General features: G+C 37.8%; 1 protein-coding gene across 3 annotated transcripts in view; it reads left to right on the forward strand.

Moving 5' to 3' along the window:
• NTN4 (netrin 4) overlaps positions 1–22,033 on the forward strand; it is a 113,787-nt gene that overhangs the window by 40,609 nt on the left and 51,145 nt on the right. The window lies entirely within an intron of this gene.

The following is a 22,033-nucleotide window of genomic DNA, read 5'->3' on the forward strand; positions in this document are numbered from 1 at the left end:
CTTGATCATCAGTTTTAGAATTATAGTCAAGCATGATAACCAGATACCTTGGAAAACACCCATGGCAGTTTTTAGTACCATGACCTTCAGATATAAAGTGTAAGGTGAACAGCAGTGAAAGGCTGGCATAATCATATTAGTGGCATTATCACACAGAAACCAGCTTTGACAGTAAATGAGGACCATTGTGGAGTTGGTTTTAAAGTGGGAAAAATAAGAACCTCAATTTAATGTTTGGTATCTTTGCTGTCCAGCCAGTAGAATGAATAATAATTCTCCTCTGTGAAGAGTGGCCTGACCTGGCCTGTACCCTGCAGCAGTTAAACTCTTTTTCCTCTGGGTTCCCACACCCCTTGTACTTCTCTCTGAATTTTTTCTTATCTGCATCCCCCAGGAGACCTTGAACTCCCTGAAGACGGGGACCATATGATCTTTATATCCTCAGGACCAGATGCCTTGCCGAGCCAGAGTAGGGTTCAGTAGGCATTGAATGATAGAAGCAGAGGAATAGGAATATGATGAAAATTAGTGCCATTGCTTGTCTGTCCTCACCTACCCACCTTCCATAAAGGATATGGAGCAGCTCACACAGCAAGCACCTTTCTACAACACACCCAGAACTGTGGATGGGGATTGAGTTAGGCAAAGGTAAAGAGGAGAGCACACCAAGTATTTAATTTTAATTTTGCTCTGATACTTCTAAGCAAAACAAGGGAAAATAAATAAATACAATTTAAAAGGCCTCAGCGTGTCCTTACTGCATGACCTAAAGAGAAGACTTCCACAATCTGTCCTCCTTCTCCTGGCTCTTACACAGGATAGGACCTCGGGAGCCACGTTCCAGTTAACCAGCCAGACAGGGTGTGCTGGCTGGGCTCAGTCGCCAGGGCAGCATTGGAGTAACTAAAACAAGCAGGACAGAAGCTAGAAAATTAAAAAAAAACAAAAAACTGGAAACAGTGCTATTACTTCTAGGAATTATCTGGGGCTCCTAATATTGAGAAAATGAAGCATTTATTCAATAAATACCTACTAGTTTGCAGACATTAAAGGATCTTTGAAATAATACAGTATTACTTCAAATAAAGGGTGGGTTAATTTGGTGTATTTTGATTAATTGGATTGAGGTATGATTCAAAGGGAGAATAACCCAGGGACCTACTGGACTGGAAACTGGAAAGCCTGTATAAGGTAGAGTGCTCAGACATTTTGCTATTACGTAGAGTGAGTTAGTGAAAGAAAAGCATACAGGCTTTTTGTTTCCTTAGTGTCTCTTATGCTCGAAGCCTTGCTGGACCACTTCAGAGCAGAGTCCTGAATGAAATGATGGACACAAGCCCTGAGATCCCCCTAATATGGTGCAGAGCAGGCCCTCAAAAAATATTTGTGGCATAAAGGACCCATGGGACAAATTAAAGGGCTCTCATCAAGCACATGAGATTGTGGGAGTTCTCGAGAGCCTTATAAAACATTCATGTATATACATTTAGAAGCAATAGTTTATTAAGTAAGTTTTTAAAGTAAGTCCTCCAAATATAAATTTTCGAAGAGTTAACAGCACTTACTAAGGCTGAAAGGAAAAATTCTGTAAGTTTCTCTTCATTCTGCCAAATTCAACAAGGAATAATTACTCAGAGTTAAACAGAGAAGTTTGCAGAAGTCTTAAAATACAACTCTATACAATATTCTGCCAGCAAGATAATTAGCCTGTAAAGAGGTTCTCGATAACCAAGGGGATTAACAGTAAGTGTTTTTCCATTTCAAAAGGATGTTCCAGTGAGAAGTCTCCAACCTAGAAGACCTTATGAGATGGAAACCTAGTTCTTGGACTGTTTTGAAACTGGAGGCAATTTCCGTTTAAAATAATACTAGTTTTCTGACATTCTTCTACCCCGTTTTCATACTGATGTCAGCTTCTGTAGCAGTGGTGGCAGCCGCTAGTGCTGTAACTAAACATATGCCTGGAGCAAGAGCCAGGAAAGGGGTAAAAAACAGCCTAAGTGGCCAAGACTATGTTGGCTTCCAGGGAACCAGTTCCATGAACATTCTTGCTGTCTCTGCTCTCTAAAAATAAAGAAAAAGAAGAAAGTAGAACCAATTGGACCAACAGAGGCTGTGGTTGGAAATGTGAATGATGCTAGTCTCATATTTTTTCTACAACTAAGCTTAGGTGTATTTTCTTTTCTTTTCTTTTCTTTTTTTGAGACAGAGTCTCACTATATTGCCCTTGGTAGAGTGCCATGGTGTCACAGTTCACAGCAAACTCTTGGGCTTAAGTGATTCTCTTGCCTCAGCCTCCAAAGTAGCTGGGACTACAGGTGCCCGCCACAAAGCCCTGCTATTTTTTGTTGTTGTTGCAGTTGTCGTTGTTTAGCAGGCCCAGGCCAGTTTCAAACCCGCCAGCCTGGGTGCATGTAACCACTGTGCTATGGGCGCCTAGCCAGTGCATTTTGTTTTCATCTGTACTTTTTCCTGGATTGTAAAGAGCTGGTATTAAATTTGGAAATGGTTGCTTCTTTTGAATGTGACATTCTTATTCCTATGATTGCTTCACTGAGAAAATTGCACATCGAAAGGATGGTCTTTTGCCTCACTAAGAACATAGCCATAGGCCAGGCATGGTAGCTCAGGCCTGCAATCCTAGCCCTCTGGGAGGCTGAGGCAGGAGGATCCTCTGAGCTCAGAAGTTCAAGACCAGCCTGAACAAAAGCAAGCTCCTGTCTCTACTAAAAATAGAGAAATTAACCAAGCATGTGGCAGGTGCCGATAAGTCCCAGCTACTCAAGAAGCTGAGGCAGGAGGATCGCTTAAACCTAGGACTTTGAGGTTGCTGAGAGCTAGGTTGATGCCACAGCACTCTAGCTTGGGCAACAGAGTGAGACTTCATTTCAGAAAAAGAAAAGAATATAGCCATAAGGACAATTGTCTGCCCACATTTGTGTGTCTCCAGACACCATTTATTTTATGTAGACAGCTGTAAATAACAGGATTTGTAAGTTGTACCTGCAAAATGGAATGTAGCCTCTTAAGAAATGCTATTCTTTTGCAGGTCAGCTTATCATGTGCATACAAATCTAACATTTTTCAATATAGTTCTTCCTTCATAGCAGTAGTTCTCAAAGTGTGTTCCCTAGACCAGCAACATTAGCATTACCTGGTAACTTTTGATAAATTCAAAGTCTCAGACCTTGGCCCAGATCTGCTGACTCAGAAACTGGAGGTGATACCCGGGAAACTGAGTTTAACAAGCCTGATTCTGAGACCTGCTGAAGTTTGAGAATCATTACTTCATAATACCTCACCAATTCATCTGCAGTTAAGATTGTTGCTAGGATGAGTAATGAATTAATGAATTTGTGGGCTAGAATTTTTGATGACTGATGATAGCAAACTTGAAAAGTCGGTGGAAACAATACTTAGTATGTTTCTTAAGCTGTAGAAGATTTTAGGGTCATTTCTTTTGAGAGAAAAGAGTAGGAAAAGGATACAAATTGGCAGCCTCATTACCGTAAAGCATTTCCCCTGTCTCTTGTAAAGCAGCACCACCTTCTCCATTCCACCTATCCCACCAGTCCAATATTTCCTCCTTTGCCCATTTTGTCAGAAGGCAGAACAGTGCAATGATTAAGACCCCAGCACTGGTGTTAAACATACCTGAATCTGACACATGGCAGCATTTACTAAGTTACTCAGTCTCACTGAATCTGTTTCCTGGTAAAATGAGGATAGTATCTACCTTTTGTAGTTATTGTGAGGATTAAAAAGTGTAACAAGCAGTGCCTGGGATATGGCAGACGCTACTTACGTTGCTGTTATTATTAACATCATACTGCCTTGTCTCAGCCATTTCTCCTTTTCCTCCCTCATATACTTTCTCCCCAGTAAGGACAAGAATAAATCATATTAGTAGCTTATGTGCTATTTGACATGTTTACAAGGCTAGGGTTTTGTGGCAAGGAAAACTGTACTTTGACTCTTGTCTGCTGGGATCCCAGGAATTTTGTGAAGAAATCTTAAAACGTCTTTCTCTTTGCAGCTGAGGGGACTGTTTTAGTTCTTTTTTTCCTAGCAGCTGTTGGATGATGGATGGTAGTAAGAAGGAACAAGAAACATTTCCTTCTTTTATTGGAATATCATCCATTGGATAACACGGATGCCTTTGAATACTGGGGAGAATTATCTAAATGCCTTGAGTTACACTTGTTAAATTAGATGATTTTTTTTTTTTATAATTAGAAACTTACTATCAAAGAATGTCATTATGGGGTCACACCTGTGGCTCAACAAGTAGGGTATCGGCCCCATATACCGGAGGTGGAAGGTTCAAAACCTGGTCCTAGCCAAAAAAAAAAAAAAAGAATGTCAATATTTTGACTGATGTGTTCTAAATACAAATATGAACACTGAGACCTGTGCAACCATAGAGTGGGGTTTGAGGAAAAGTTTCTTAGCTACCGAGCTGTATGAGGTAGGTTTTGGAATCATTCATACTCAGACAATCTCATTATAAAAGTTTTTCCCAGAATATGAAAATATTCACTCATGATTTATATTCACACGTCTCATATGTCATGTTTTACAAATTAAGAACAGATTTCAAATTATAGTTTTCATCTTCTTTTTAAAATTTTGTTACTGTTCTGTGAATAAGCCAAAAGGATAATTAGAAGGTTCTTGAAACTTCAAAGTCTTGGCTTGGCACCTGTGGCTCAAGTAGCTAAGGCGCCAGCCACATACACCTAAGGTGGCAGGTTCAAATCCAGCCCGAGCCTGCCAAAAACAACAATGATGGTTGCAAACAAAAAATAGCCGGGTGTTGTGGTGGGCGCCTGTGGTCCCAGCTACTTGGGGGGCTGAGGCAGGAAACTCGCTTGAGCCCAGGAGTTGGAGGTTGCTGTGAGCTGTGATGCCACAGCACTCTACCCAGGGTGACAGCTTGAGGCTCGGTCTCAAAAAAGAAACTTCAAAGTCTTAAGGAAAAGAACAGGAGGTCTTAAAACAACTAACAAAGATATTAAATAAGACCATTAAATCAGGATTTTTAAATATTTTTGTGTAGTGAAGCATGCATTGTGTTTGGAAATGTACATCTGTAAATTAGTTTTAGGTCTTAGCATAGAAAAAAATAACTAACATGGGTTATTGAAACTAGTAACAGCAGGTTCACCACTTACTGAATGTTCACTCTGTGCCACATTCACTCTGTGCGATGTCTTGTGCTGTCATGCTACAGACATTATTGAATTTCATCTTGGTGACAACTGTATGATGTATCATCATCATCATTTTTTCATAGTTGAGAAACGGAGGCTTGCAAATGTTAACTGACTTCCCAAAAGCTAATGAAGGTAGCTGCGCTTTAACTTCACCTGTCAGACACCAAATCCCATCCTCTTTTTGTTGTAGTATGAAAGATTTAGTTCTAACTAGGGCTGACATTATGTCAAGAACACAGAAAAGAGAGGGGAGAAAGCATGGGAGGGGCAGGAAAGATGAGGGTTAGCTGAAGGGCCAGGCCAACACGATGGACCATGGAATCTAACTGGGGAAGGAGGGGAAGTAAGGACAATTATCACCCTAAAGCTTAGCCAGTAATATTTCATAAAGCCCTTTTCCATAAGTTATTTCACTTAATCGTTACTATAATGCTGACAGGTATATATTTTTATTTCTATTCCACAGTAAAGAAAAATGAAGTACAGAGAGACTACTTGCTGCAATTCACACTTATAAAGTAATTACACTCAGGTTTCCTAGTACTGAACCCCACCTCCACACTCAATTTAATACGAGAAAACTCTTATTAAAAAGGTTATTCTAATAGGGATAGGTAATCTATCCAAGTCACCTACATTTTAATATGTATTGATTCCCTTCTCCTCCATTCTACAACTAATGAAATGACCCAAAGGGAAAGAAATGAGAAAGAATAAAAGCAATAACTTTTGATAATCTACAAAGTAAATAATATAGGAGTGACTGTCTTCAGATGAGGTATGGATATCTTTGGTTTCCCTGGGAAGAGGGATTTCTGGATCTACCATGCTTTACATCTATCTCTAGCCTTGAATCATTTCTTTCTACTGATGGAAAGCAGCAGCAACCCCAATCATTTAATTTGTGACATTAGGATCTGGAGAAATAGGTAATCTTACTACTAAAGGGGATACCATATATTCCTAATATTAACAAAATATAAAGCCTGCAACCCGATGTAGTAGGTGTGAGACTATTCTCAATTCATCTCCAGCTCCTAACCTTATTTCAGCGCTTCTGTGTTAGTACGATATAGCTTTGGTGGTGGTCCTTTAGCAGTGAGTAACCACAGATGCAATAGATTAGTATACAGAATGTTAATTAGACTTCATTTATTACTCATGTTTCCCAAGCAAAGGGCAAGCCAGTAACTTCATTTCATGTTAGTGTTTTAACTGTATTTTCTCTGTACACAGTAGGAAATACTCCTAATGGCAAAAATTACACATGGTTACTCTTTTTACTTGATGACTAGGAAAGCACAGGAATCTTCAGAACCAGAGGCATTATAAAACAACACTGCACTCAGGAAAAGATCCCCGTGGGGTTCCTTTCAAGGGCACCCCCAGAACAATTAAACGTTTATTTATAGGCCTTTGGTTATCTCACAGAAAGGAGAAAGGATAAAAATAACTGAAAGCTAAAATGTTGGTGTCCGAGCTGACATCCCTAAAAGTAAAATATAAACAAGTTGGATAGTCAGGTTGATTCTCCAAAATATAACACTTGTTCCTTCAAGTTTCCATGAACGTGCTTTCCAGAAAGTGAAGCACATGTATATTTAGGTCAAAATTGAGGCATTGTAAAGGTACAAAAATGAATCTTTTTAACAGGTTTGAACTACCAGTTCTATAAATTTGGGAAGTAACAACTTAAATTTGACATTTTTCTTACTATAAAGTATCCCCCCTCCAATATTAAAGCCATATTTCACTTTGTAAATTTTCTCATGAATATTTCCTTTACAGTGTAATGTTTGGGGACCCATCTTGTGAATAGTTGGGAGCCTAGAGTCAAATCTCTGTGTCTGCAAGGCCTGGTCTTTCCAGTTCCACTGCTATTGTAATGGGGTTTGTGGGGAAGAGGCAGCTACATGGAAAGAGAAAAGCTGAGGTTACAGATAGATATCTGACTTCGGGTTCACCACCCATATCACTATGGTATTTCATTTGTGCCTTGCCAATTTTCTAAGAGCTGGAAATGTACTTCGATTTGTCCTAAAACAGTTATATTCAGTAGAAGATAAACCGTAATTTAAGAGCTTATTCCTTCTTACAAGAAAAATTTTTAGTGATCACTCACATACACACACAAACACCCACTTTCCAGTAACTCCAGAAGATGGAGAAAATTCACAGCCATTACAAATAGCAAGGAAAACAAGCTCGTTAATCTTGGGACTACAGTGGCATTATATCATAGCAATGTAAATATTTTAATGGAATAAAATAGTACATCTGTGGGGATACAGAAAGACTATGACATTGATGAACTGTTAGTAAGCTTTTGTAATAATCTACAATGCTCATATACTATCTTTTTAGCTCTTTAGACATAAGGAAAAACAGAAAATTATAGTTCCAAAAACTGAAAAAATATAAGAAAGCTCACATATTAGAAATGGAAAAAATGATGCATTTATTCTATTATTAAACATTTTATATATAATGTAAATAATTATGGAATTTATCAGAGTGAACACTGATCAAGGTCCTTTGTCATTTATTTTGCATCGCTAAGGGGATCACGAGCAGCATGTAACTTAACTGGCTTAGTCAACTCTCAGAATCCCTGAAAGGCAGTGGTTCCATTGTTTTCTAGATAAGGGCCTAGTAGACATCAAAATTTAAGAAAATACAGGATCATAGTATTTCCACATACTGAAGAGAAGGAAAAAAAATCATAGTTGTAGCATATTATTTATCTTTTAGTTCTCATTTGTAATTTAATTCAATTCAACTTAACAAACTGGGAGTAGAAGGGGACTTCTTCAGCAACCGAAAATTCATCTTCAAAAATCCCACGGTTAATATCATACCTAATGGTGAAAAAGTGAATGGGTTCCTCCTAGGATCAAATACCGGACAAAGATGTTTGCTTTTACGACTTCTATTCAATATACATATTGTAGTGGAAGTTCTAGCCAGGGTAATTAGGCAAGAAAAATGAATAAAAAATAAATAAAATCTTTCCATCCAGTCTGGAAAAGAACAAGCAAAACTATATTTATAGATGACATGGTCTTAGATATAATATAGAAAACACTTAAGAATAAAAAACCAAACTGTAAGAGCTGATAAATGAGTTTAGCAAAGCTGAGGATACAAGTTAACATATAAAACTGAGTTGTATTTCTATACACTAGCAGAGAACGACCCAAAGATGCAATTAAGAAAACAATCCCATTTAAAATACATTTAAAAAAAGAATAAAAGACATAGAAATTGACCAAGTGCTGGACCTATACACTGAAACCTCTGAAACCTTGTTAAAAGAAATCAAAGCAGACCTAAATAAAGGGAAAGACATCCTATGTTCATGTATTACATTAGTTCTGTGATACCTGTGTCATGACCCACAGGAACTGTATTAAAGAGTCGCAGCATTAGGAAGGTTGAGAACCACTGATGTATTAGAAAACTTAATATTGTTAAAATAGCCATACTCTCCAAATTGACCTAATACTCAAGTGAATTGAAAACGTGTCTACACAAAACCTTATACATGAATGTTCATACCAACATTATTCATAGTAACAAAATGTCCATCAATTGATGAATGGACAGACAAAATATGCTATTTCCATACAATGGAATATTATCCAGCCATAAGAAGGAATGAACTACTGGTATTTGTTGCAAAATGGATGAACCTTGAAAACATTATGCTAAATGAAAGAAGCCAGGCCCATTAGCCCACATATTGTATTATTCCTTTCATATGAAATGTCTAAAAGTCTTTATGGATTTATCTATATGTCTATATGAAGACAAAATAGGTTGGTGATTGCCAGGTAGTAGGAATTAAAGTGTTTGCTTAGTGAACATAAGGTTTCTTTGTGGGGTGATGAAAACGGTCTGGAAATTAGATAGTACTAATGACTGTACATTTTAAATATACTGAAAACCACTAAATTGTACACTAAAATTGTTCTAATAATGAATTTTATGTTATGCGCACATGATCTCAGTAAGACAAAAATCAGTAGTTTAAAATTGCCCCCAAATGAGCAAAAACAAAAACACAGAAACATAATGGTTAAAATATAAAAATTTTACACAATGGATATATTGCTTTTCAAATCTCAGTCTTTGGACTGGCTGATTTAAAAAGCAACAACTTTTAGATGGATGGGTTAAAGAAAAATGATTTTTTCTTTAACTGTGGCTGTTGTTTCTGGCCATATACACATGACCATAGATTACTTTTTTTTTTTTACAAAAAATTTAGTGGGTACAAGTGTTTTTTGTTATGTGGATAAATTGTATCATACTGAAATTAAGGCTTTCAGTGTATTTGTCACCAGAATAGTGTAAATTGTACTCGATAAGTAGATTTTTATTTCTCTTGCCATTCTTAGTTTCTGATGTCTGTAACTGCTCTTATGACCATATATCCTTAGTTTAGCCACCATTTGTAAGTGAGAACATGTGGTATCTATTTTCAGTTTCTGAGATACTTCACTTAGGATAATGACTCCCAATTCCATCCATACAGAAGACATTTCATTCTGTTTCCTTTTTTACGGCTGAGTATTACTCCATGGTATGTGTGTGTGATTTTCTTTATCCACTCATCAGGTGATGGGCACTTAGGCTGAAACAGTATCTTTGCTTTGTGAACTGTGCTGTGATAAACATTCAGGTGTATATATCTTTTTTCATAAAATAACTTCCTTTGGTTAGATACCTAGATACATTTATGTTTTTAACTCTTTCATTTATGCTTATGCATTAAGCATGTAACTCTAGAAAGCAATAATGATATCTGTTTGCAAAATACCTTGGGATACGGTAATTGGTTTTGTTGAATTTACAACAAACTTGAAATGAAAGCCCACATTACACAAAATGCAAAGGCAATTGCAGCAGACTTGCTGTGATACCTGATGGGCTAACCAGCCAACTGCAACCTCTTGATGTGTTAGCAGACAGGCCCCTTATGGTCCTAATGAAGAAAGAGTGGATAAGATGGATGCAGTCAGGTGGTAATGACTTAATGCCCATAGGCAGACTCAAGAAAGCATCCATCGACCAGGTTTGTGTGATTGGATCCTAAGATCGTGGAACACTATCAAGAAGGAGGTGGCTGTAAAATCATTTAAAAAATGCAGCATCAGCAATGATATGCACAGATGACACTGAGGACGATGAAATGTACCAGGATGAGGAAAGTGACTCTTCAGAAGATACAAGTAATGTAGAAATTGAAAGACTATTGAAAGAATGTAGAAAGACTATACCTCTGATATTGGCAGTGACAAAGAGCTCTTGGCCTCCTACGATGTATAAATATCATAAATTTGTTATTGGTACATAACATTTCTTGTACCTTATATCTGTTCTTGTGTTTTGTAATTACTTGTTACACAAAATTTCTTGTACCATAATATGTTAAAAAATAAATGCCAAAATCCCTTTATAAAAAAATTTCCTTTATAATGTTATATAAAAAAATAAGTACCCAAACATAAACAAATGAAAATCTGAATTAAAAAACCAAAACGAAAGATTTTGTCCTGGAAAGTTTAGGCCAAAAACATGGGTCACATTATACACAGCACAATATAGTAAATATGAGACCTGAAACCGTCAAAATACTTTTGTTTTAGAGACAGAGTCTCACTTTGTAGCCCTCGGTAGAGTGCCGTGGCATCACAGCTCACAACAACCTCCAGCTCTTGGGCTTAGCTCTTGCCTCAGCCTCCTGAGTAGCTGGAACTACAGGCACCTGCCACAATGTCCAGCTATCTTTTTGTTGCAGTTTGGCCAGGGGCCGGGTTTGAACCCTCCATCCTTGGTACATGGGGCCAGTGCCCCGCTCACTGAGCCATAGGTGCCGCCCAAAACCATCAAAATCCTTTAAGAAAACATAGGAAAAACTCTTCTAGACCTTAGCCAAGGCAAAGAATTTATAAGTAAGACCCCAAAAGCAAATACAGCAAGAACAAAAAATTTAAAAATAATAAAAAAGAAGTAAATGAGACTTAATTAAACTAAAAAATTTCTGCACAGTGAAAGAAATAATTGGCAGAGTAAAGCAACAACTTCCAGAATAACTGCAGATTTTGTAAGGGCTCCATGTGCTGACAGAGTTGCCCAACAGGCATAGCTTTTTAATAAATCAGTATTTCCACCTTGAGTTCTCATATGAGCATACTCAATAATGAAGACTATAGTTTATAAGATTCACTTAGAAACAAGCAGCTTGCTGATATGAAAGAAGTAACTGAATGAATTAATTTAACAACTAAAAACTCTGTAAGAAAACATGCCCTAGCAACGGGCCTCTTGTACATCAATCAGGGGCTCGTTTATCTTAAACAAGTCAACTTTTGTACCACCCTCTGCACTGTATAGAATATTGAGTGACAAGCCAATGGGGCTGTTAAGAAAGAAGGAAAACAGTGGCAAAGAAGAACTAGAATGAATTTAAACAAAAAAAGAAAAAGAGAAAGAAACACTTTCTAAGAGAATGCAGAGTACTCTGTGACAAGGAATTTTCCTTTAAAATAACCAGAAGCTACATGAACACACTGAGCAAATGCAGGTCAGCAAGTGAAAAGTACTTTAAAATCCTCACGGCACTTGTAATAGAATTTACCTGGCCCCTAGCTAATTATAAAAACTCATCTGAATCCTAAAAGACAGTGAACAAAACCCCACAAAACCCTCCTACAGTCTCCTGTCAAATGCTGCTTGACAGATAAGTTGCTTACAATTGAGTTCTGCTTATTTTTGCTTTCACAGTGTTTCCCAGATTCTTGCCTAAGAGTTTTAACAGCGCTTTAGAGTTATAAGTTGTTAGCTCCGCTTTTGCTGTCTTTCTTTAAATTATTAAAATGAAATAGGTACTAAGAAACTGAAATTGATATTTTCCCCTTTCCCCTCAAAAAAACTATATTAGATGAAGTTATTTTAGGTGTTTGTGGGAAGGGAAAAAAATACTCCTAATGACATCACCGTTCTAAACTGGAGTTTCTGATATTTTAGGAATCTCTTGGGACTTCTGTTCCCTCTCCTGCCATTGATTTGCTCTGTGACCTCAGAAAAGTTTGAGAATAAAAAGACAAGTGCAAAGTGAAATTATGAAAAGACTTAATTAACCAAGATCAAATGAACAAGACAGATGGCTGTATAGCAACTGTCCTAGTAACTCAACACAGTGACCAAGTTTACAGTTTGGCTTGAAAGAGTTCAGATTATGTGTCTGTGTACTGAGACAGTTTCTTATATATTATTACAACAAAGTTCAAGTTGGCTTATGGAAAGAACAGCAGCAACAATCTGGTGATATTAGTCAGTCTTTCCTTTGGAGCCAATTTGAGATTCTGAAGCAATGAAGTCTTAGATATATTGAAATAAATGTCTTAAATAAATCAGAATGCCTCTCTTCATTACCACTGCATACATGCGAATCTGAGGCCAAATTACACACGCTCATTTATGCGACTCACTTGGAGGGTCTGTTGCACAGTGGTCACTCTTAAAAGCCTAATCATCAGAAATAATTTTCTAAACCCACTGAAAACAAAAAACAAATGGGAAACAGTTCTATGCAATGAAGTAATAGCAGAAAATAGATCTCATAAATTGGCAATAGTATGATCTTATCTAAATGTAATCTTCATAAGCCTCCTGGGCATTACAATTCTGAGTGTGATGCTATTTGCATTTTTATGGCAGGGATATTTATTGCAGTCCCCTGGGGGAAGATAAAGTACCTGGTGATATTGAAAAGAGGAAGGTAGGAGAATCAATCTTGTGAAAATGTAAGACGTTCAAAATTCACTATATAAAACATGTTAAAATTCCACTTTTAGAAGAAAGTTCTCAGGTATAAATTTTTTTTTAAATTTCAGGTGGCACGTGGAGGGTAAGAAATGGCAGGGTTAAAGGATTTTTTTTTTTTTTTTTGAGACAGAGTCTCACAATATCACCTTTGGTAGACTGCAATGGCATCACAGCTCACAGCAGCCTCTAACTCTTGGGCTTAAGCGATTCTCTTGCCTCGGCCTCCCATGTACTGGGACTATAGGCGCCCGCCACAACGCCTGGCTATTTTTTGGTTGTAGTTGTCATTGTTGTTTGGCGGGCCCAGGCTGAGTTTGAACCTGCCAGCTCTGGTATATGTGGCTGGGGCTCTAGCCGCTGAGCTACAGGCGCTGAACCAAAGGATAAATTTTTTAAAAGGAAAGTAATGACTCTCACAGGGATATAAAATGAACATGTATCAAAGAAGTATTTAGCTCATTATTTAAAGAAGGGCAAGTAAGACATTACAACCAGTTCAAAGGAAAAGTTGTAGAACCACACATATGTAGGCAAGCAAAGAATACTAAAATATGTGAAGGGTAATAATGAATTGCCTTGTAACCGATGCAGCTGATTTGCATTTCTATTGACAAGAACTATTTGTATTATTATTAATTTTCTATAATTTACAGAGATGTAAAATAGCTCAGTGATAAAAAAAGGCAGAAATAACCTAAAAAAGATGTGCTAGACAGGATACTTGGTAATTTTTGTTTGCTTTGTTTGGTGGCCCATGTCAATTCCTGACAACAGGAATATGATTTGTTAAGTAAGAAAATAGGCAAAGAAAGGTAATTCTAGTGATGAGGTTTCCCAAAAGATACTACATTTGAAAGTCAAGTTCATAAGTACAAATAAATGTAGTTCATATTCCTAGCCTTACAAAAAGAAAGATAGATTTGTTCTATTCTAGGAGATCATTATTCTGAAGAGTAAGAGAGAACTCTACCCAAAATTACTAACGAAACCAAAATTTAAGCAGCACTGCTCACTTGCAAAAAATCCTGTGGAGTCAACTGCACACTTTAAAACATGGGAAATACTTTAAAGCCTTTTTTCACTTGGCTTTCTAAGTAAGGTTATTTTATTAACACTATTCTAAACTCAACAATGTTGGCAATTTATTCGAAAGGTCCAAATTATGCTTTTCTTCTTCCTCAAGCAGTTTCTGCCTTTCTTTCTGCAGAGGAGTGGGTTGGGGGTAGAGGACTGAGGGGGAGGGGGCTGTTTTTGCTTTGTTTTCTTTTGTCTTGTTTTTGGTTGAGCATCTAATATTTACAAAAGAGAGCATGCTGTATGTTTTAATTTAGGTTTTGGAGAACTGCAAAACTTGACCTAGTTCTGGCGATATCACTGTAAAGCAAAGGTCTGCTGAATCAGAACTAGGTGTTATAAGCAGTGTTAGAATAAATGCTTACAATTTTAAGTACACGAGGTGGTGGCATTTGGAAATTCACATTTGTGTGTGTGTGAGAGACAGAGAGAGAAAGAATGCTTTTAAATATTCCTTCAATTCCTAATCTCTTAGGGCAAATATGCATAATGGCACAGATAAACTTTCACTTAAATAAATCAAAAACTCAAAACTTTGGGGCATGCTAAATTTTTTTTTGTTATTAATTTATTGTTGGGGATTCATTGAGGGTACAAGAAACCAGGTTTCACTGACTGCATTTGTTAGGTAAAGTCCCTCTTACAATCGTGTCTTGCCCCCCAAAGGTGTGGCACGCACCAAGACCCCACCCCTCTCCCTCCATCCCTCTCTCTGTTACTCCCCTCCCCACTCTTCTCTCCTTCCTCTCTCTGTTCACCTCCTCCCCTTCTCATTAATTGTCCTCATATCAAAATTGGGTACATAGGATTCATGCTTCTCCATAAATTTTATACATGAAAAACTGGAAATAAACCAGCAATCTCAATGTAAATTATTTACCTGCATCATCAAGATATGCAGTGTCCTCCCTCATTATTCTTCATAACCTAAATTACAACTGACTAAAAGTTATCACACCGTTAAGATACTGCTATCCCTACCAGATCCTGTCTCACAGGGATAGTACCTAACATAAAGGAACTGCTATCTTTAATTGGAGTTCATTTACATTCCTGTTGACCTCTCTCTGTAAATTTATTCCAAGGAGTTTCTGATAAGCACTTGTTAGGGCCTGCAGTGGCCTGGAAATTCCCCTAGGAGGCATCAGAATTTTCCATGTGCAGATAGAAAGGTTTTACATAGAACCAGTAAGTATCTAAAAGAATTTTCCACCCCTATTTGCCCTGAACTTGTTCATGCCAGGTGTGGGAAACTGGGGTCCATCTTGTTGTACTCACCTATCTGCAAAGCTGCTCAGCTTCTCCCAGACAAATAACATTAATAATCCATTGAAGAACAGAATACCAGTGAAATGGCTTGCCTTGAGTCCAAACCAGCCTTCGTGCTGAAGAGCTCTTTAAGGACAAATTGTTTGGGGACATATTAATTTTATGTAGGTATCACAATGAAGAGCTGTGGCCAAAATAGACTCCTTAAAATTCTTCTCCCTGTGGTCCTATAATAGTGTAGCTTAGGGGTTAAGATAGGGACTGATTCCAAAATAGCTCCACCACTTGCTGGCTTTATGACATTAAACTCACAGGTCTTAGTTTCCTCATTTGTGAAATTGGGCAATAATGATTATACCTACCTTACAGGGTTTTGTGTGAATCAAGTGAGTTTATATTTATAAACTGCCTAGAACAGTGCCTGGTGTATATAGAAAGTGCCACTCAATGTTAATTACTGTATTACTGGCTGGTATTACTTATCATCTCCATGACTGACCCAAAGTTCCTTAGGCTTACAGTGTATCTCCCAGAGGTGACCACTATACATGACAACATGTTTACCAACATGCCTTGTCCAGGTATGACCCAGCAAACCCTTTACAGGAAGCACTCTCGACAAAGCTGAATGTGGCAAACATTTTAAGGTATCACATTAACACATATTTACTAAAAACCTAGTGTAGGCCAGTTACTAAGGAGTCAAAGAAATTTAAGCCACTGTTTCTTCCCTGCAAGGGCTTACAATCTAGGGGAGAGTGGCAGATAACATATGATTCACAAACAGTATTGAATGGAAGTTTTCTTATGAAATCTGGCTCCATTTATGCTTTTTCCCCAGGTCTGTCAGCTGCAAGGGTCTTGGCAAATTAGGGAAGTAGGCACAGTTTGTCTTCTGTTCCTTCCCTCTCCCTTAAGACATTCTCTTTCCCTCCTTCAAGAAGTCCCTTCTTCCTCTAGGCAACTCTGAGACCAACTCTAGGATTGAGAGATGGTTATAATCCCTGCTGACATGTTTTTGCTAATAACTTAAGGATTTTCCCCTTCTAAAGATAAGTGCATTTTTATAAGGAGCTCCTGAGCCCTAAAAACACCATTCTAGAGTTAAAGGTATGAATCTCTTTAGGAAGAATGTCAGGCTACAGGCTACCTGGGGAGGAGTGACGTCTCTTAGGGACTGGCCAGTTTTCATTCTTTAATCATAATTGTTTCTACCCTATACCCATCTTATTGTCCATGCTTTCTGCAAAGAGCCATTTTCTCTAGTGTTCGTTATAACTCGGAATGAATTGTCGAGCTTTTCATGTTTGCTTGCATTCTTGCTTTATATGTTATTGGACAAGGGTTTAGAATAGTCAACCTTCAACCTGGTTTGCCCCATTCTGACAGTATGTTTCAAGCCTTCCTTTCACCAAACTCCATTATTATGCTTTATTCACTGGAGAACTCCAGCTTCTCTTGTTAAATTAAAACACGCAAACCTTTAATGGGAAAAGGGCATATTTTATTCATTAAGGCAAGAACATGTTTTCATCACAATGCTTTCTATTCAGCGTTTGTGCTGGAGCTTTGTTGTGCTTGTTTTTGTCCTGCTTTAGAGGAACAGGTTCTAACAGGCTAGCTCATGATTATAATTTATCTCTTTTCAGACATAAGAAGTCCATTCTTTTAAAAGTTTATCTTTTTCTCTAAAAGGGACATATTATCTCTATTCGGTCTTAAATTGCAGCATTGTTTCGCTTTCTAAATCATCTGTCATAGCTAAATACAAGTACGTGAATTGCTGCAGCTGCCTTTCAGTGGGCAGTTTTCTTTGGTTCACAAAATAAAAACTGTTTGTACCTCCCTCGCTTTTTTTCTCTTGAGACAGGGTGTCGCTGTGTCACCCAAAGTTGGGGTACAGTGGCATCATCATAGTTCACTGTAGCATCAAACTCTTGGGTTCAAGCAATCCTCCTACTTCAGCCTCCTAAGTAGCTGGGACTACCTGGTGGCACATGCCACCATGCCTGGCTAATTCTTTTGTATTTTTTTGTAAAGACAGGGCTTCACTGTTGCTCAGGCTGGTCTCAAACTCCTGGCCTTAAGCAATTCTCCTGCCTTGGCCTCCAAAGTGCTGGGATTACAGTTGTGAGCCACTGAGCCTGGCCTCTGTCCCTTTTTCATAAACATTTTTTTTTTAAAGCTCCAGTGATGGTATAAAAGAATATTCATTTTCCACTGGAATTAAAAGTTACACAGCAATCATGAAAAAAAATCATGTAATATAATCAGAAATGGCACAATAACATAAAGAAATTATTCAATTTATGAAAGTCACTTATGAAAGCTATTTAGCTTTAATATATGGTATTTGTTAGCAGAGTGCCCACCTCTTAATGGGCATGCTATGCGGTTCCTGTAATTCCTCCAGTTACTAATTCAAAGTTTGCAAAATCCCGTTCGATAAGATAGATATGCTAAAATGACTGTTAAGATAAGTAGAGAATCAATTCAATATAAAAACAAAAATTTTTGACATCAGCAGTGAAAACTAGTCCTAGCATAATAAGGATGTTTATAAAATTCATAGAATATCCAAAATTCTATATATCTCATGTGTAATTAGGAATTATAGTCTTGTTATTAAGGTAAATTGTCATCTTCCAATTGGACAACCAGACATTACCCTTCTTCAACTAAACATTAAGTACATAATCCCATTTTTCCTGTTCTTTATCTAGTTCATGTTTGTGCGCCAAACAAGAGCTATGTTTAAACTGTTACTAAAGTTTCCTCTTTCTGTTTTTTTTTCTTTTTCTAATGAAGACCTAGTTTTCCTTGCACATTTTTCACGAGCATCAAATAGTGGGTGATCTTTCAAGCTTGAACAGCAACAGTTGTATCGCTGAGGAAGGATTTCTTGTTTCGGATTGTCTGGGTAATGATTTACAGCTATTTTTGGTAATTCTCAAAATGACAGCTCCTTGAATTTTTCTGTGTGCAGAAAAATTTGCTGGGCTAGCATCTTGTAGACCCTGGGAGGTCCATCCCAATCCCTGGCATGTGGGAACAAGAGAATTTTCTGAAATCCTTACTGGAGAAGGAATTGACCTATCCGACATTATCTTGTGATACATGTGAATGTTTGATTAGGTTACCCCAAATGTCTATGGCCTCCCGAGGCCTGGAATCTGTGGGCCAACGTGTCAGGTGAAATTACATACTGGTTTAGGCATTCTAAGACCAAATCTGGTAAGTTAAACCTATGATGGTAGCTGAACTCCTGTAAAGAAGACTAACAATACTTTGCAACATCTGTCTTTCCACAGTATTCAATAAATGGTTTCTAAAAAGCAGAAGGGATGCAAAGACAGTAAATAAGAATTAACAACCTTTTCAAATTCTGAGTATTATCAGAAAATACACATAGGTGACACTGGCTTTTGAAAAGCCTAAACTGGGGATAAAAACATATAAAAGAAATAGTAAAAGGTGAGGAGAGAGAATAAACATATCAGGAAAGATAGGAGGGGGGGTAGAAAGAATTTTCTTTTAAAGAGAAGAGGCCAGGTCTGGTGGCTCATGCCTATGATCCTAGCACTCTGGGAGGCGGAGGCAGGAGGACTGCTTGAGGTCAAGAGTTCAAGATCACCCTGAGCAAGAGTGAGATCCCATTGCTACAAAAAATAGAAAAATTACCCAGGTGTGGTAGTGCGTGCCTATAGTCCCAGCTACTGGGGAGGCTGAGGCAGGAAGATAGGTTGAGCACAGGAGTTTGAGGTTGCCATAGCTAGGCTGATGCCCTCTAGCTAGGGTGATAGGGTAGGACCTTGTCTTCAAAAAAAAAAAAAAAAAAAAAATCGAGAGAGAGAAATGTATTTAATATACTTTTCAATTATTTCCTTACTCCAAAATCTCCAATGAATCTTCATTGCCTACAGGATAAATGTCAACTGATGTGTGGTGTGTTCTATGATCTGGGTGAAACCAACCTCTCCAGTACATACCTCTGATTTATTTATTGATTGTTCCTTGAATATTCCTTTGGGGTCCTTATCTTCTTGTCTTTGCTCCCTAAAGAAAACCCTGTGTACCCTTGAAGGCACAGCCATAGCGACTGTGCAGTCTTGTTCAAGTAGCACTTACTGACCTTGCTTTCTAACATATTTTACCAAGTTTTCTCTAAAGCCTTCTTCAGACAGAACTCCAATATGATCCCCTTAGCACAGGAATGGAGTCAGCTAGTTTATTCTAGGAGCTCTGATTCTAATTCTGTTTTCGTAGTTGTTGGGTTGTTTGTTTTGTTTTGAGACAGACTATCTCTATCACTCTAGCCAGGGTGATATCACTCTATCACCCTGGCTAGAGTATGGTGGTGTCACAGCTCCATGCAACCTCAAACTCATGGGCTCAAGCAATCTTCTTGCCTCAGCTTCCTCAGTATCTACTGCAATGTCTGGCTAATTTTTCTACTTTTAGTAGAGATGGGGTCTCGCTCTTGCCCAGGCACCCACCACACCTGGCTAATTTTACTATTTTCACTAGAGACGAGGTCTTGCTTTTGCTCAGGCTGTTCTTGAACTCCTGAGTTCAGGTGATCCACCTGCCTCAGCCTCCCAGAGTGCTCTGACTCTAATTCTATCAAATTATTTATATATCTTTTTATCTATATTTTCCTTGTTTTATTGGATTTTGACATGTTATGAGAATTAAACAACTACAAAATTGCTTTTCCTACCAATGTCCATTGTGCAACTTCTGTCAGCTGCCTTCACTTTAACTCTTCAACCTTGCAGGATTCTCCTTAGTCACTTTCCCTAAAGACTCCATTTTATTTGAAGTAATACTACTATTAAAACAAAGAATCATTAGCTTTTACTCAGAGCTTAAAAAAACAAAAACAACTTACCATGTAGAAGTTATTTGATAAGAAAAAATGTCTATTTTTTCAGAATGAAAGGGAATACTGAGTTTAAAAGATTTAATAAAAGCAGTAGGACTGATGTATCTCTTCGTCACATTCTCTGCAAAAATGAGGAAGGAAAAATCAGATATCCAGGAGCAAGAACTTAAAAAGCCCTGACTCTTACAGAGAAGCAGACATTGAATTCCTGCAGCTCTCCAAACTTAAGTGCAGATTTGTCTGTAGAGCTTGCCTAGATGTGTGGATGACAGGTGTAGTGAACCCTTATAAATCTGTGGGACTTCTATTATAAACAGCACGTATCAGAGATTGTCATGAAGAGAAGCCTTAGGTCAGACTTTGGCATTCTAAGACGAAAGTGAATTGCATCTAAAATATTAGTTGAGTTTCTGTAAAGAAAATTAACAAAATTTTTTGCAACATCATCTTACTCCAAGAAACCAATCCCTCCCTCCCTTTTCTAAAAAAACCTATATCTTATGCACACCAACTCAGAAATGGATTAACAAACTGTGGTGTATGTATATCCCATGGAATATTATTTGGGCACAAAAAAGATGCAGACTTTACATCTTTTGTATTATCCTGGATAGAGGTGAAACACATTCTTCTTAGTAAAGTATCACAAGAATGGAAAAGCAAGTATCCAATGTACTCAGTACTAATACAAAGTCAGTAGATAAACTAATGCGGGCGCACACAAAAGAAAATTCGATTCAAGTTGGGGTAGGAGGAGGGGAGAAGATAGGTGTGCCCCCATATAGCGGGCACAATGTGAGGGTGTATGGCACACCTCCTGGGTACAAGACACAGCTACAACAGAGACCTTACTTAACAAATGCAAACATTATAAGCTAATCGTTTATACCCTCGTATTAATCTGAAGTCAAAAAAAAAGTAAAAAACCCCACACCTATGTCTTTACTAATCCTTAAGAATTAAAAGGACTTCCATAATTTTCATTAAGCACGAAAACCTGTATTATATTATAATACAATGAAATGAAATTTAGCAAGATGGCGACCAAAATATTATTTTTGAAATTTTCCAGATTATAACTCTTAGGCATCATCTGGTTCATTCAAAAGCAGCCTGCAGTCCTCTAATTCCTGCACTTGAACATTACATGAGCATAAGACCCCTGGCAGTCATACAACACACTTGGATAAATGCATTTGCAGACTACCTCCACCAGTGGAACCAGAGATAAATACATTAGGAAAGTAATAAAAGAAAGAAAGGCCTGGATGAAATACACACCTCACCCGAGGGCTGTCTCAGGGCAGGCAGTAGTGAGTGCGTCAGTGTACTGGTGTGGCTATTTCCAGGTCTGTTGAACTTTCCTTTAGAGACTTCTTTTGGTTTGGCCACTCTGAGTACATGTCATTTTTAGTAGTTCCTTTTATGTTGCAATCTAAATATTTTGGATGCATTGAAATGAACTGTGCTCACATATTCTCTTTATACCTTGGATCTTGTATTTTCTTTGCTTGGAAAGTTTCTTCCCTTCTGCCTGCTAGAAATGCTGCCTAATCTGTCAAGACCCAGCTCAAATCCCAGCCCCTCCCACAAGGCCTTCACACCCACTAACCTACGTGATTGCTGCATCTTTTGAACACCAATGTCATTTTGCTTGTTAGGCATTTATTTCCTGTCTTGTTTGTCTGTTGTTTTTTCTTCATAAGTCTTTCTTTCTCCAACTACACTATACCTTTCTTTCTTTTTTTTTTTTTTT

Source organism: Otolemur garnettii, unplaced genomic scaffold, assembly GCF_000181295.1.
Source record: "Otolemur garnettii isolate 467f Iridium unplaced genomic scaffold, OtoGar3 scaffold00007, whole genome shotgun sequence".
Classification (NCBI taxonomy): domain Eukaryota; kingdom Metazoa; phylum Chordata; class Mammalia; order Primates; family Galagidae; genus Otolemur; species Otolemur garnettii.